This window comes from Myxine glutinosa, chromosome 2 (assembly GCF_964187855.1).
Source record: "Myxine glutinosa chromosome 2, kmMyxGlut1.1, whole genome shotgun sequence".
NCBI classification, from domain to species: domain Eukaryota; kingdom Metazoa; phylum Chordata; class Myxini; order Myxiniformes; family Myxinidae; genus Myxine; species Myxine glutinosa.
This window is the reverse complement of record NC_136262.1, coordinates 210,439,649-210,453,951: the sequence shown is the minus strand read 5'-3', so window position 1 is coordinate 210,453,951 and position 14,303 is coordinate 210,439,649.

The following is a 14,303-nucleotide window of genomic DNA, read 5'->3' as shown; positions in this document are numbered from 1 at the left end:
TTAGTGTGGAAAAAACACTTTTTGCACTTGTGATAGTGTTGAAAAACCACTTTTCGCACTTGTGTTAGTGTTGAAAAAACCAGTTTTCGCAATTGTGTTAGTGTTGAAAAACCACTTTTCGCACTTGTGTTAGTGTTGAAAACCCACTTTTCGCACATGTGTTAGTGAAGGAAACCACTTTTGCACTTGTATTAGTGTGGAAAAACCACTTTTCGCACTTGTGTTAGTGTTGAAAAACCACTTTTCGCACTTGTGATAGTGTTGAAAACCGACTTTTCGCACATGTGTTAGTGAAGGAAACCACTTTTCGCACTTGTGTTGGTGCAGGAAACCACTTTTCGCACTTGTGTTAGTGTTGAAAACCCACTTTTCGCACATGTGTTAGTGAAGGAAACCACTTTTGCACTTGTATTAGTGTGGAAAAACCACTTTTCGCACTTGAGTTAGTGTTGAAAAACCACTTTTCGCACTTGTGATAGTGTTGAAAACCGACTTTTCGCACATTTGTTAGTGAAGGAAGCCACTTTTCGCACTTGTGTTGGTGCAGGAAACCACTTTTCGCACTTGTGTTAGTGTGGAAAAACCACTTTTCGCACTTGTGTTAGTGTTGAAAAACCACTTTTCGCACTTGTGTTGGTGCAGGAAACCACTTTTGCAATTGTATTAGTGTGGAAAAACCACTTTTCGCACTTGTGATAGTGTTGAAAACCCATTTTTCGCACATGTGTAGTGAAGGAAACCACTTTTCGCACTTGTGTTGGTGCAGGAAACCACTTTCGCACTTGTATTAGTGTGGAAAAAACACTTTTTGCACTTGTGATAGTGTTGAAAAACCACTTTTCGCACTTGTGTTAGTGTTGAAAAAACACTTTTCGCACTTGTGTTGGTGCAGGAAACCACTTTTCGCACTTGTGATAGTGTTGAAAACCCACTTTTCGCACATGTGTTAGTGAAGGAAACCACTTTTCGCACTTGTGTTGGTGCAGGAAACCACTTTTGCACTTGTATTAGTGTGGAAAAAACACTTTTTGCACTTGTGATAGTGTTGAAAACCCACTTTTCGCACATGTGTTAGTGAAGGAAACCACTTTTTGCACTTGTGTTGGTGCAGGAAACCACTTTTGCACTTGTATTAGTGTGGAAAAAACACTTTTTGCACTTGTGATAGTGTTGAAAAACCACTTTTCGCACTTGTGTTAGTGTTGAAAAAACCACTTTTCGCACTTGTGTTAGTGTTGAAAACCCACTTTTCGCACATGTGTTAGTGAAGGAAACCACTTTTCGCACTTGTGTTAGTGTTGAAAACCCACTTTTCGCACTTGTGTTAGTGTTGAAAAACCACTTTTTGCACTGGTGTTGGTGAAGGAAACCACTTTTCGCACTTGTGTTAGTGTTGAAAACCCACTTTTCGCACATGTGTTAGTGAAGGAAACCACTTTTCGCACTTGTGTTAGTGTTGAAAACCCACTTTTCGCACTTGTGTTAGTGTTGAAAAACCACTTTTCGCACTTGTGTTAGTGTTGAAAAACCACTTTTCGCACTTGTGTTGGTGCAGGAAACCACTTTTGCACTTGTATGTGTGGAAAAACCACTTTTCGCACTTGTGTTAGTGTTGAAAAACCACATTTCGCACTTGTGTTAGTGTTGAAAAACCACTTTTCGCACTTGTGTTGGTGCAGAAAACCACTTTTGCACTTGTATTAGTGTGGAAAAACCACATTTCGCACTTGTGTTAGTGTTGAAAAACCACTTTTCGCACTAGTGTTGGTGCAGGAAACCACTTTTGCACTTGTATTAGTGTGGAAAAAACACTTTTTGCACTTGTGATAGTGTTGAAAAACCACTTTTCGCACTTGTGTTAGTGTTGAAAAAACCAGTTTTCGCAATTGTGTTAGTGTTGAAAAACCACTTTTCGCACTTGTGTTAGTGTTGAAAACCCACTTTTCGCACATGTGTTAGTGAAGGAAACCACTTTTGCACTTGTATTAGTGTGGGAAAACCACTTTTCGCACTTGTGTTAGTGTTGAAAAACCACTTTTCGCACTTGTGATAGTGTTGAAAACCGACTTTTCGCACATGTGTTAGTGAAGGAAACCACTTTTCGCACTTGTGTTGGTGCAGGAAACCACTTTTCGCACTTGTGTTAGTGTTGAAAAACCACTTTTCGCACTTGTGTTAGTGTTGAAAAAACACTTTTCGCACTTGTGTTGGTGCAGGAAACCACTTTTCGCACTTGTGATAGTGTTGAAAACCCACTTTTCGCACATGTGTTAGTGAAGGAAACCACTTTTCGCACTTGTGTTGGTGCAGGAAACCACTTTTTGCACTTGTGTTAGTGTTGAAAACCCACTTTTCGCACATGTGTTAGTGAAGGAAACCACTTTTGCACTTGTATTAGTGTGGAAAAACCACTTTTCGCACTTGAGTTAGTGTTGAAAAACCACTTTTCGCACTTGTGATAGTGTTGAAAACCGACTTTTCGCACATTTGTTAGTGAAGGAAACCACTTTTCGCACTTGTGTTGGTGCAGGAAACCACTTTTCGCACTTGTGTTAGTGTGGAAAAACCACTTTTCGCACTTGTGTTAGTGTTGAAAAACCACTTTTCGCACTTGTGTTGGTGCAGGAAACCACTTTTGCAATTGTATTAGTGTGGAAAAACCACTTTTCGCACTTGTGATAGTGTTGAAAACCCATTTTTCGCACATGTGTAGTGAAGGAAACCACTTTTCGCACTTGTGTTGGTGCAGGAAACCACTTTCGCACTTGTATTAGTGTGGAAAAAACACTTTTTGCACTTGTGATAGTGTTGAAAAACCACTTTTCGCACTTGTGTTAGTGTTGAAAAAACACTTTTCGCACTTGTGTTGGTGCAGGAAACCACTTTTCGCACTTGTGATAGTGTTGAAAACCCACTTTTCGCACATGTGTTAGTGAAGGAAACCACTTTTCGCACTTGTGTTGGTGCAGGAAACCACTTTTGCACTTGTATTAGTGTGGAAAAAACACTTTTTGCACTTGTGATAGTGTTGAAAACCCACTTTTCGCACATGTGTTAGTGAAGGAAACCACTTTTTGCACTTGTGTTGGTGCAGGAAACCACTTTTCGCACTTGTGTTAGTGTGGAAAAACCACTTTTCGCACTTGTGTTAGTGTTGAAAAACCACTTTTCGCACTTGTGTTGGTGCAGGAAACCACTTTTGCAATTGTATTAGTGTGGAAAAACCACTTTTCGCACTTGTGATAGTGTTGAAAACCCATTTTTCGCACATGTGTAGTGAAGGAAACCACTTTTCGCACTTGTGTTGGTGCAGGAAACCACTTTCGCACTTGTATTAGTGTGGAAAAACACTTTTTGCACTTGTGATAGTGTTGAAAAACCACTTTTCGCACTTGTGTTGGTGCAGGAAACCACTTTTCGCACTTGTGATAGTGTTGAAAACCCACTTTTCGCACATGTGTTAGTGAAGGAAACCACTTTTCGCACTTGTGTTGGTGCAGGAAACCACTTTTCGCACTTGTGTTGGTGCAGGAAACCACTTTTCGCACTTGTGATAGTGTTGAAAACCCACTTTTCGCACATGTGTTAGTGAAGGAAACCACTTTTCGCACTTGTGTTGGTGCAGGAAACCACTTTTGCACTTGTATTAGTGTGGAAAAAACACTTTTTGCACTTGTGATAGTGTTGAAAACCCACTTTTCGCACATGTGTTAGTGAAGGAAACCACTTTTTGCACTTGTGTTGGTGCAGGAAACCACTTTTGCACTTGTATTAGTGTGGAAAAAACACTTTTTGCACTTGTGATAGTGTTGAAAAACCACTTTTCGCACTTGCGTTAGTGTTGAAAAAACCACTTTTCGCACTTGTGTTAGTGTTGAAAACCCACTTTTTGCACATGTGTTAGTGAAGGAAACCACTTTTCGCACTTGTGTTAGTGTTGAAAACCCACTTTTCGCACTTGTGTTAGTGTTGAAAAACCACTTTTTGCACTGGTGTTGGTGAAGGAAACCACTTTTCGCACTTGTGTTAGTGTTGAAAACCCACTTTTCGCACATGTGTTAGTGAAGGAAACCACTTTTCGCACTTGTGTTAGTGTTGAAAACCCACTTTTCGCACTTGTGTTAGTGTTGAAAAACCACTTTTCGCACTTGTGTTAGTGTTGAAAAACCACTTTTCGCACTTGTGTTGGTGCAGGAAACCACTTTTGCACTTGTATGTGTGGAAAAACCACTTTTCGCACTTGTGTTCGTGTTGAAAAACCACATTTCGCACTTGTGTTAGTGTTGAAAAACCACTTTTCGCACTTGTGTTGGTGCAGAAAACCACTTTTGCACTTGTATTAGTGTGGAAAAACCACTTTTCGCACTTGTGTTAGTGTTGAAAAACCACTTTTCGCACTAGTGTTGGTGCAGGAAACCACTTTTGCACTTGTATTAGTGTGGAAAAAACACTTTTTGCACTTGTGATAGTGTTGAAAAACCACTTTTCGCACTTGTGTTAGTGTTGAAAAAACCAGTTTTCGCAATTGTGTTAGTGTTGAAAAACCACTTTTCGCACTTGTGTTAGTGTTGAAAACCCACTTTTCGCACATGTGTTAGTGAAGGAAACCACTTTTGCACTTGTATTAGTGTGGAAAAACCACTTTTCGCACTTGTGTTAGTGTTGAAAAACCACTTTTCGCACTTGTGATAGTGTTGAAAACCGACTTTTCGCACATGTGTTAGTGAAGGAAACCACTTTTCGCACTTGTGTTGGTGCAGGAAACCACTTTTCGCACTTGTGTTAGTGTTGAAAAACCACTTTTCGCACTTGTGTTAGTGTTGAAAAAACACTTTTCGCACTTGTGTTGGTGCAGGAAACCACTTTTCGCACTTGTGATAGTGTTGAAAACCCACTTTTCGCACATGTGTTAGTGAAGGAAACCAGTTTTCGCACTTGTGTTGGTGCAGGAAACCACTTTTGCACTTGTATTAGTGTGGAAAAAACACTTTTTGCACTTGTGATAGTGTTGAAAACCCACTTTTCGCACATGTGTTAGTGAAGGAAACCACTTTTTGCACTTGTGTTGGTGCAGGAAACCACTTTTGCACTTGTATTAGTGTGGAAAAAACACTTTTTGCACTTGTGATAGTGTTGAAAAACCACTTTTCGCACTTGTGTTAGTGTTGAAAAAACCACTTTTCGCACTTGTGTTAGTGTTGAAAACCCACTTTTCGCACATGTGTTAGTGAAGGAAACCACTTTTCGCACTTGTGTTAGTGTTGAAAACCCACTTTTCGCACTTGTGTTCGTGTTGAAAAACCACTTTTCGCACTGGTGTTGGTGAAGGAAACCACTTTTCGCACTTGTGTTAGTGTTGAAAACCCACTTTTCGCACATGTGTTAGTGAAGGAAACCACTTTTCGCACTTGTGTTAGTGTTGAAAACCCACTTTTCGCACTTGTGTTAGTGTTGAAAAACCACTTTTCGCACTTGTGTTAGTGTTGAAAAACCACTTTTCGCACTTGTGTTGGTGCAGGAAACCACTTTTGCACTTGTATGTGTGGAAAAACCACTTTTCGCACTTGTGTTAGTGTTGAAAAACCACATTTCGCACTTGTGTTAGTGTTGAAAAACCACTTTTCGCACTTGTGTTGGTGCAGAAAACCACTTTTGCACTTGTATTAGTGTGGAAAAACCACTTTTCGCACTTGTGTTAGTGTTGAAAAACCACTTTTCGCACTGGTGTTGGTGAAGGAAACCACTTTTCGCACTTGTGTTAGTGTTGAAAACCCACTTTTCGCACATGTGTTAGTGAAGGAAACCACTTTTCGCACTTGTGTTGGTGCAGGAAACCACTTTTGCACTTGTATTAGTGTGGAAAAAACACTTTTTGCACCTGTGATAGTGTTGAAAAACCACTTTTTGCACTTGTGTTGGTGTTGAAAAATCACTTTTCGCACTTGTGTTGGTGCAGGAAACCACTTTTGCACTTGTATTAGTGTGGAAAAACCACTTTTCGCACTTGTGTTAGTGTTGAAAAACCACTTTTTGCACATGTGTTAGTGAAGGAAACCACTTTTCGCACTAGTGTTGGTACAGGAAACCACTTTTGCACTTGTATTAGTGTGGAAAAAACACTTTTTGCACTTGTGATAGTGTTGAAAAACCACTTTTCGCACTTGTGTTAGTGTTGAAAAAACCAGTTTTCGCAATTGTGTTAGTGTTGAAAAACCACTTTTCGCACTTGTGTTAGTGTTGAAAACCCACTTTTCGCACATGTGTTAGTGAAGGAAACAACTTTTGCACTTGTATTAGTGTGGAAAAACCACTTTTCGCACTTGTGTTAGTGTTGAAAAACCACTTTTCGCACTTGTGATAGTGTTGAAAACCGACTTTTCGCACATGTGTTAGTGAAGGAAACCACTTTTCGCACTTGTGTTGGTGCAGGAAACCACTTTTCGCACTTGTGTTAGTGTGGAAAAACCACTTTTCGCACTTGTGTTAGTGTTGAAAAACCACTTTTCGCACTTGTGTTGGTGCAGGAAACCACTTTTGCAATTGTATTAGTGTGGAAAAACCACTTTTCGCACTTGTGATAGTGTTGAAAACCCATTTTTCGCACATGTGTAGTGAAGGAAACCACTTTTCGCACTTGTGTTGGTGCAGGAAACCACTTTCGCACTTGTATTAGTGTGGAAAAAACACTTTTTGCACTTGTGATAGTGTTGAAAAACCACTTTTCGCACTTGTGTTAGTGTTGAAAAACCACTTTTCGCACTTGTGTTGGTGCAGGAAACCACTTTTCGCACTTGTGATAGTGTTGAAAACCCACTTTTCGCACATGTGTTAGTGAAGGAAACCACTTTTCGCACTTGTGTTGTTGCAGGAAACCACTTTTGCACTTGTATTAGTGTGGAAAAAACACTTTTTGCACTTGTGATAGTGTTGAAAACCCACTTTTCGCACATGTGTTAGTGAAGGAAACCACTTTTTGCACTGGTGTTGGTGAAGGAAACCACTTTTCGCACTTGTGATAGTGTTGAAAACCCACTTTTCGCACATGTGTTAGTGAAGGAAACCACTTTTTGCACTTGTGTTGGTGCAGGAAACCACTTTTGCACTTGTATTAGTGTGGAAAAAACACTTTTTGCACTTGTTATAGTGTTGAAAAACCACTTTTCGCACTTGTGTTGGTGCAGGAAACCACTTTTGCACTTGTATTAGCGTGGAAAAACCACTTTTCGCACTTGTGTTAGTGTTGAAAACCCACTTTTCGCACATGTGTTAGTGAAGGAAACCACTTTTCGCACATGTGTTGGTGCAGGAAACCACTTTTGCACCTGTATTAGGGTGGAAAACCCACTTTTTGCACATGTGTTAGTGAAGGAAACCACTTTTCGCACTTGTGTTAGTGTTGAAAAACCACTTTTCGCACTTGTGTTGGTGCAGGAAACCACTTTTGCACTTGTATTAGTGTGGAAAAAACACTTTTTGCACTTGTGATAGTGTTGAAAAACCACTTTTCGCACTTGTGTTAGTGTTGAAAAAACCAGTTTTCGCAATTGTGTTAGTGTTGAAAAACCACTTTTCGCACTTGTGTTAGTGTTGAAAACCCACTTTTCGCACATGTGTTAGTGAAGGAAACCACTTTTGCACTTGTATTAGTGTGGAAAAACCACTTTTCGCACTTGTGTTAGTGTTGAAAAAACACTTTTCGCACTTGTGTTAGTGTTGAAAAAACACTTTTCGCACTTGTGTTGGTGCAGGAAACCACTTTTCGCACTTGTGATAGTGTTGAAAACCCACTTTTCGCACATGTGTTAGTGAAGGAAACCACTTTTCGCACTTGTGTTGGTGCAGGAAACCACTTTTGCACTTGTATTAGTGTGGAAAAAACACTTTTTGCACTTGTGATAGTGTTGAAAACCCACTTTTCGCACGTGTGTTAGTGAAGGAAACCACTTTTTGCACTTGTGTTGGTGCAGGAAACCACTTTTGCACTTGTATTAGTGTGGAAAAAACACTTTTTGCACTTGTGATAGTGTTGAAAAACCACTTTTCGCACTTGTGTTAGTGTTGAAAAAACCACTTTTCGCACTTGTGTTAGTGTTGAAAACCCACTTTTCGCACATGTGTTAGTGAAGGAAACCACTTTTCGCACTTGTGTTAGTGTTGAAAACCCACTTTTCGCACTTGTGTTCGTGTTGAAAAACCACTTTTCGCACTGGTGTTGGTGAAGGAAACCACTTTTCGCACTTGTGTTAGTGTTGAAAACCCACTTTTCGCACATGTGTTAGTGAAGGAAACCACTTTTCGCACTTGTGTTAGTGTTGAAAACCCACTTTTCGCACTTGTGTTAGTGTTGAAAAACCACTTTTCGCACTTGTGTTAGTGTTGAAAAACCACTTTTCGCACTTGTGTTGGTGCAGGAAACCACTTTTGCACTTGTATGTGTGGAAAAACCACTTTTCGCACTTGTGTTAGTGTTGAAAAACCACATTTCGCACTTGTGTTAGTGTTGAAAAACCACTTTTCGCACTTGTGTTGGTGCAGAAAACCACTTTTGCACTTGTATTAGTGTGGAAAAACCACTTTTCGCACTTGTGTTAGTGTTGAAAAACCACTTTTCGCACAGGTGTTGGTGAAGGAAACCACTTTTCGCACTTGTGTTAGTGTTGAAAACCCACTTTTCGCACATGTGTTAGTGAAGGAAACCACTTTTCGCACTTGTGTTGGTGCAGGAAACCACTTTTGCACTTGTATTAGTGTGGAAAAAACACTTTTTGCACTTGTGTTAGTGTTGAAAAACCACTTTTCGCACTTGTGATAGTGTTGAAAACCGACTTTTCGCACATGTGTTAGTGAAGGAAACCACTTTTCGCACTTGTGTTGGTGCAGGAAACCACTTTTCGCACTTGTGTTAGTGTTGAAAAACCACTTTTCGCACTTGTGTTAGTGTTGAAAAAACACTTTTCGCACTTGTGTTGGTGCAGGAAACCACTTTTCGCACTTGTGATAGTGTTGAAAACCCACTTTTCGCACATGTGTTAGTGAAGGAAACCAGTTTTCGCACTTGTGTTGGTGCAGGAAACCACTTTTGCACTTGTATTAGTGTGGAAAAAACACTTTTTGCACTTGTGATAGTGTTGAAAACCCACTTTTCGCACATGTGTTAGTGAAGGAAACCACTTTTTGCACTTGTGTTGGTGCAGGAAACCACTTTTGCACTTGTATTAGTGTGGAAAAAACACTTTTTGCACTTGTGATAGTGTTGAAAAACCACTTTTCGCACTTGTGTTAGTGTTGAAAAAACCACTTTTCGCACTTGTGTTAGTGTTGAAAACCCACTTTTCGCACATGTGTTAGTGAAGGAAACCACTTTTCGCACTTGTGTTAGTGTTGAAAACCCACTTTTCGCACTTGTGTTCGTGTTGAAAAACCACTTTTCGCACTGGTGTTGGTGAAGGAAACCACTTTTCGCACTTGTGTTAGTGTTGAAAACCCACTTTTCGCACATGTGTTAGTGAAGGAAACCACTTTTCGCACTTGTGTTAGTGTTGAAAACCCACTTTTCGCACTTGTGTTAGTGTTGAAAAACCACTTTTCGCACTTGTGTTAGTGTTGAAAAACCACTTTTCGCACTTGTGTTGGTGCAGGAAACCACTTTTGCACTTGTATGTGTGGAAAAACCACTTTTCGCACTTGTGTTAGTGTTGAAAAACCACATTTCGCACTTGTGTTAGTGTTGAAAAACCACTTTTCGCACTTGTGTTGGTGCAGAAAACCACTTTTGCACTTGTATTAGTGTGGAAAAACCACTTTTCGCACTTGTGTTAGTGTTGAAAAACCACTTTTCGCACTGGTGTTGGTGAAGGAAACCACTTTTCGCACTTGTGTTAGTGTTGAAAACCCACTTTTCGCACATGTGTTAGTGAAGGAAACCACTTTTCGCACTTGTGTTGGTGCAGGAAACCACTTTTGCACTTGTATTAGTGTGGAAAAAACACTTTTTGCACCTGTGATAGTGTTGAAAAACCACTTTTTGCACTTGTGTTGGTGTTGAAAAATCACTTTTCGCACTTGTGTTGGTGCAGGAAACCACTTTTGCACTTGTATTAGTGTGGAAAAACCACTTTTCGCACTTGTGTTAGTGTTGAAAAACCACTTTTTGCACATGTGTTAGTGAAGGAAACCACTTTTCGCACTAGTGTTGGTACAGGAAACCACTTTTGCACTTGTATTAGTGTGGAAAAAACACTTTTTGCACTTGTGATAGTGTTGAAAAACCACTTTTCGCACTTGTGTTAGTGTTGAAAAAACCAGTTTTCGCAATTGTGTTAGTGTTGAAAAACCACTTTTCGCACTTGTGTTAGTGTTGAAAACCCACTTTTCGCACATGTGTTAGTGAAGGAAACCACTTTTGCACTTGTATTAGTGTTGAAAAACCACTTTTCGCACTTGTGTTGGTGCAGGAAACCACTTTTGCACTTGTATTAGTGTGGAAAAAACACTTTTTGCACTTGTGTTAGTGTTGAAAAACCACTTTTCGCACTTGTGTTAGTGTTGAAAAACCACTTTTCGCACTTGTGTTGGTGCAGGAAACCACTTGTGCACTTGTATTAGTGTGGAAAAACCACTTTTCGCACTTGTGTTAGTGTTGAGAAACCACTTTTCGCACTTGTGTTAGTGTTGAAAAACCACTTTTCGCACTTGTGTTAGTGTTGAAAAACCACTTTTCGCACTTGTGTTAGTGTTGAAAAACCACTTTTTGCACTTGTGTTGGTACAGGAAACCACTTTTGCACTTGTATTAGTGTGGAAAAAACACTTTTCGCACTTGTGATAGTGTTGAAAAACCACTTTTCACACCTGTGTTAGTGTTGAAAAACCACTTTTCGCACTTGTGTTGGTGCAGGAAACCACTTTTGCACTTGTATTAGTGTGGAAAAACCACTTTTCGCACTTGTGTTAGTGTTGAAAAACCACTTTTCGCACAGGTGTTGGTGAAGGAAACCACTTTTCGCACTTGTGTTAGTGTTGAAAACCCACTTTTCGCACATGTGTTAGTGAAGGAAACCACTTTTCGCACTTGTGTTGGTGCAGGAAACCACTTTTGCACTTGTATTAGTGTGGAAAAAACACTTTTTGCACTTGTGTTAGTGTTGAAAAACCACTTTTCGCACTTGTGATAGTGTTGAAAACCGACTTTTCGCACATGTGTTAGTGAAGGAAACCACTTTTCGCACTTGTGTTGGTGCAGGAAACCACTTTTCGCACTTGTGTTAGTGTTGAAAAACCACTTTTCGCACTTGTGTTAGTGTTGAAAAAACACTTTTCGCACTTGTGTTGGTGCAGGAAACCACTTTTCGCACTTGTGATAGTGTTGAAAACCCACTTTTCGCACATGTGTTAGTGAAGGAAACCAGTTTTCGCACTTGTGTTGGTGCAGGAAACCACTTTTGCACTTGTATTAGTGTGGAAAAAACACTTTTTGCACTTGTGATAGTGTTGAAAACCCACTTTTCGCACATGTGTTAGTGAAGGAAACCACTTTTTGCACTTGTGTTGGTGCAGGAAACCACTTTTGCACTTGTATTAGTGTGGAAAAAACACTTTTTGCACTTGTGATAGTGTTGAAAAACCACTTTTCGCACTTGTGTTAGTGTTGAAAAAACCACTTTTCGCACTTGTGTTAGTGTTGAAAACCCACTTTTCGCACATGTGTTAGTGAAGGAAACCACTTTTCGCACTTGTGTTAGTGTTGAAAACCCACTTTTCGCACTTGTGTTCGTGTTGAAAAACCACTTTTCGCACTGGTGTTGGTGAAGGAAACCACTTTTCGCACTTGTGTTAGTGTTGAAAACCCACTTTTCGCACATGTGTTAGTGAAGGAAACCACTTTTCGCACTTGTGTTAGTGTTGAAAACCCACTTTTCGCACTTGTGTTAGTGTTGAAAAACCACTTTTCGCACTTGTGTTAGTGTTGAAAAACCACTTTTCGCACTTGTGTTGGTGCAGGAAACCACTTTTGCACTTGTATGTGTGGAAAAACCACTTTTCGCACTTGTGTTAGTGTTGAAAAACCACATTTCGCACTTGTGTTAGTGTTGAAAAACCACTTTTCGCACTTGTGTTGGTGCAGAAAACCACTTTTGCACTTGTATTAGTGTGGAAAAACCACTTTTCGCACTTGTGTTAGTGTTGAAAAACCACTTTTCGCACTGGTGTTGGTGAAGGAAACCACTTTTCGCACTTGTGTTAGTGTTGAAAACCCACTTTTCGCACATGTGTTAGTGAAGGAAACCACTTTTCGCACTTGTGTTGGTGCAGGAAACCACTTTTGCACTTGTATTAGTGTGGAAAAAACACTTTTTGCACCTGTGATAGTGTTGAAAAACCACTTTTTGCACTTGTGTTGGTGTTGAAAAATCACTTTTCGCACTTGTGTTGGTGCAGGAAACCACTTTTGCACTTGTATTAGTGTGGAAAAACCACTTTTCGCACTTGTGTTAGTGTTGAAAAACCACTTTTTGCACATGTGTTAGTGAAGGAAACCACTTTTCGCACTAGTGTTGGTACAGGAAACCACTTTTGCACTTGTATTAGTGTGGAAAAAACACTTTTTGCACTTGTGATAGTGTTGAAAAACCACTTTTCGCACTTGTGTTAGTGTTGAAAAAACCAGTTTTCGCAATTGTGTTAGTGTTGAAAAACCACTTTTCGCACTTGTGTTAGTGTTGAAAACCCACTTTTCGCACATGTGTTAGTGAAGGAAACCACTTTTGCACTTGTATTAGTGTGGAAAAACCACTTTTCGCACTTGTGTTAGTGTTGAAAAACCACTTTTCGCACTTGTGATAGTGTTGAAAACCGACTTTTCGCACATGTGTTAGTGAAGGAAACCACTTTTCGCACTTGTGTTGGTGCAGGAAACCACTTTTCGCACTTGTGTTAGTGTGGAAAAACCACTTTTCGCACTTGTGTTAGTGTTGAAAAACCACTTTTCGCACTTGTGTTGGTGCAGGAAACCACTTTTGCAATTGTATTAGTGTGGAAAAACCACTTTTCGCACTTGTGATAGTGTTGAAAACCCATTTTTCGCACATGTGTAGTGAAGGAAACCACTTTTCGCACTTGTGTTGGTGCAGGAAACCACTTTCGCACTTGTATTAGTGTGGAAAAAACACTTTTTGCACTTGTGATAGTGTTGAAAAACCACTTTTCGCACTTGTGTTAGTGTTGAAAAACCACTTTTCGCACTTGTGTTGGTGCAGGAAACCACTTTTCGCACTTGTGATAGTGTTGAAAACCCACTTTTCGCACATGTGTTAGTGAAGGAAACCACTTTTCGCACTTGTGTTGTTGCAGGAAACCACTTTTGCACTTGTATTAGTGTGGAAAAAACACTTTTTGCACTTGTGATAGTGTTGAAAACCCACTTTTCGCACATGTGTTAGTGAAGGAAACCACTTTTTGCACTGGTGTTGGTGAAGGAAACCACTTTTCGCACTTGTGATAGTGTTGAAAACCCACTTTTCGCACATGTGTTAGTGAAGGAAACCACTTTTTGCACTTGTGTTGGTGCAGGAAACCACTTTTGCACTTGTATTAGTGTGGGAAAAACACTTTTTGCACTTGTTATAGTGTTGAAAAACCACTTTTCGCACTTGTGTTGGTGCAGGAAACCACTTTTGCACTTGTATTAGCGTGGAAAAACCACTTTTCGCACTTGTGTTAGTGTTGAAAACCCACTTTTCGCACATGTGTTAGTGAAGGAAACCACTTTTCGCACATGTGTTGGTGCAGGAAACCACTTTTGCACCTGTATTAGGGTGGAAAACCCACTTTTTGCACATGTGTTAGTGAAGGAAACCACTTTTCGCACTTGTGTTAGTGTTGAAAAACCACTTTTCGCACTTGTGTTGGTGCAGGAAACCACTTTTGCACTTGTATTAGTGTGGAAAAAACACTTTTTGCACTTGTGATAGTGTTGAAAAACCACTTTTCGCACTTGTGTTAGTGTTGAAAAAACCAGTTTTCGCAATTGTGTTAGTGTTGAAAAACCACTTTTCGCACTTGTGTTAGTGTTGAAAACCCACTTTTCGCACATGTGTTAGTGAAGGAAACCACTTTTGCACTTGTATTAGTGTGGAAAAACCACTTTTCGCACTTGTGTTAGTGTTGAAAAAACACTTTTCGCACTTGTGTTAGTGTTGAAAAAACACTTTTCGCACTTGTGTTGGTGCAGGAAACCACTTTTCGCACTTGTGATAGTGTTGAAAACCCACTTTTCGCACATGTGTTAGTGAAGGAAACCACTTT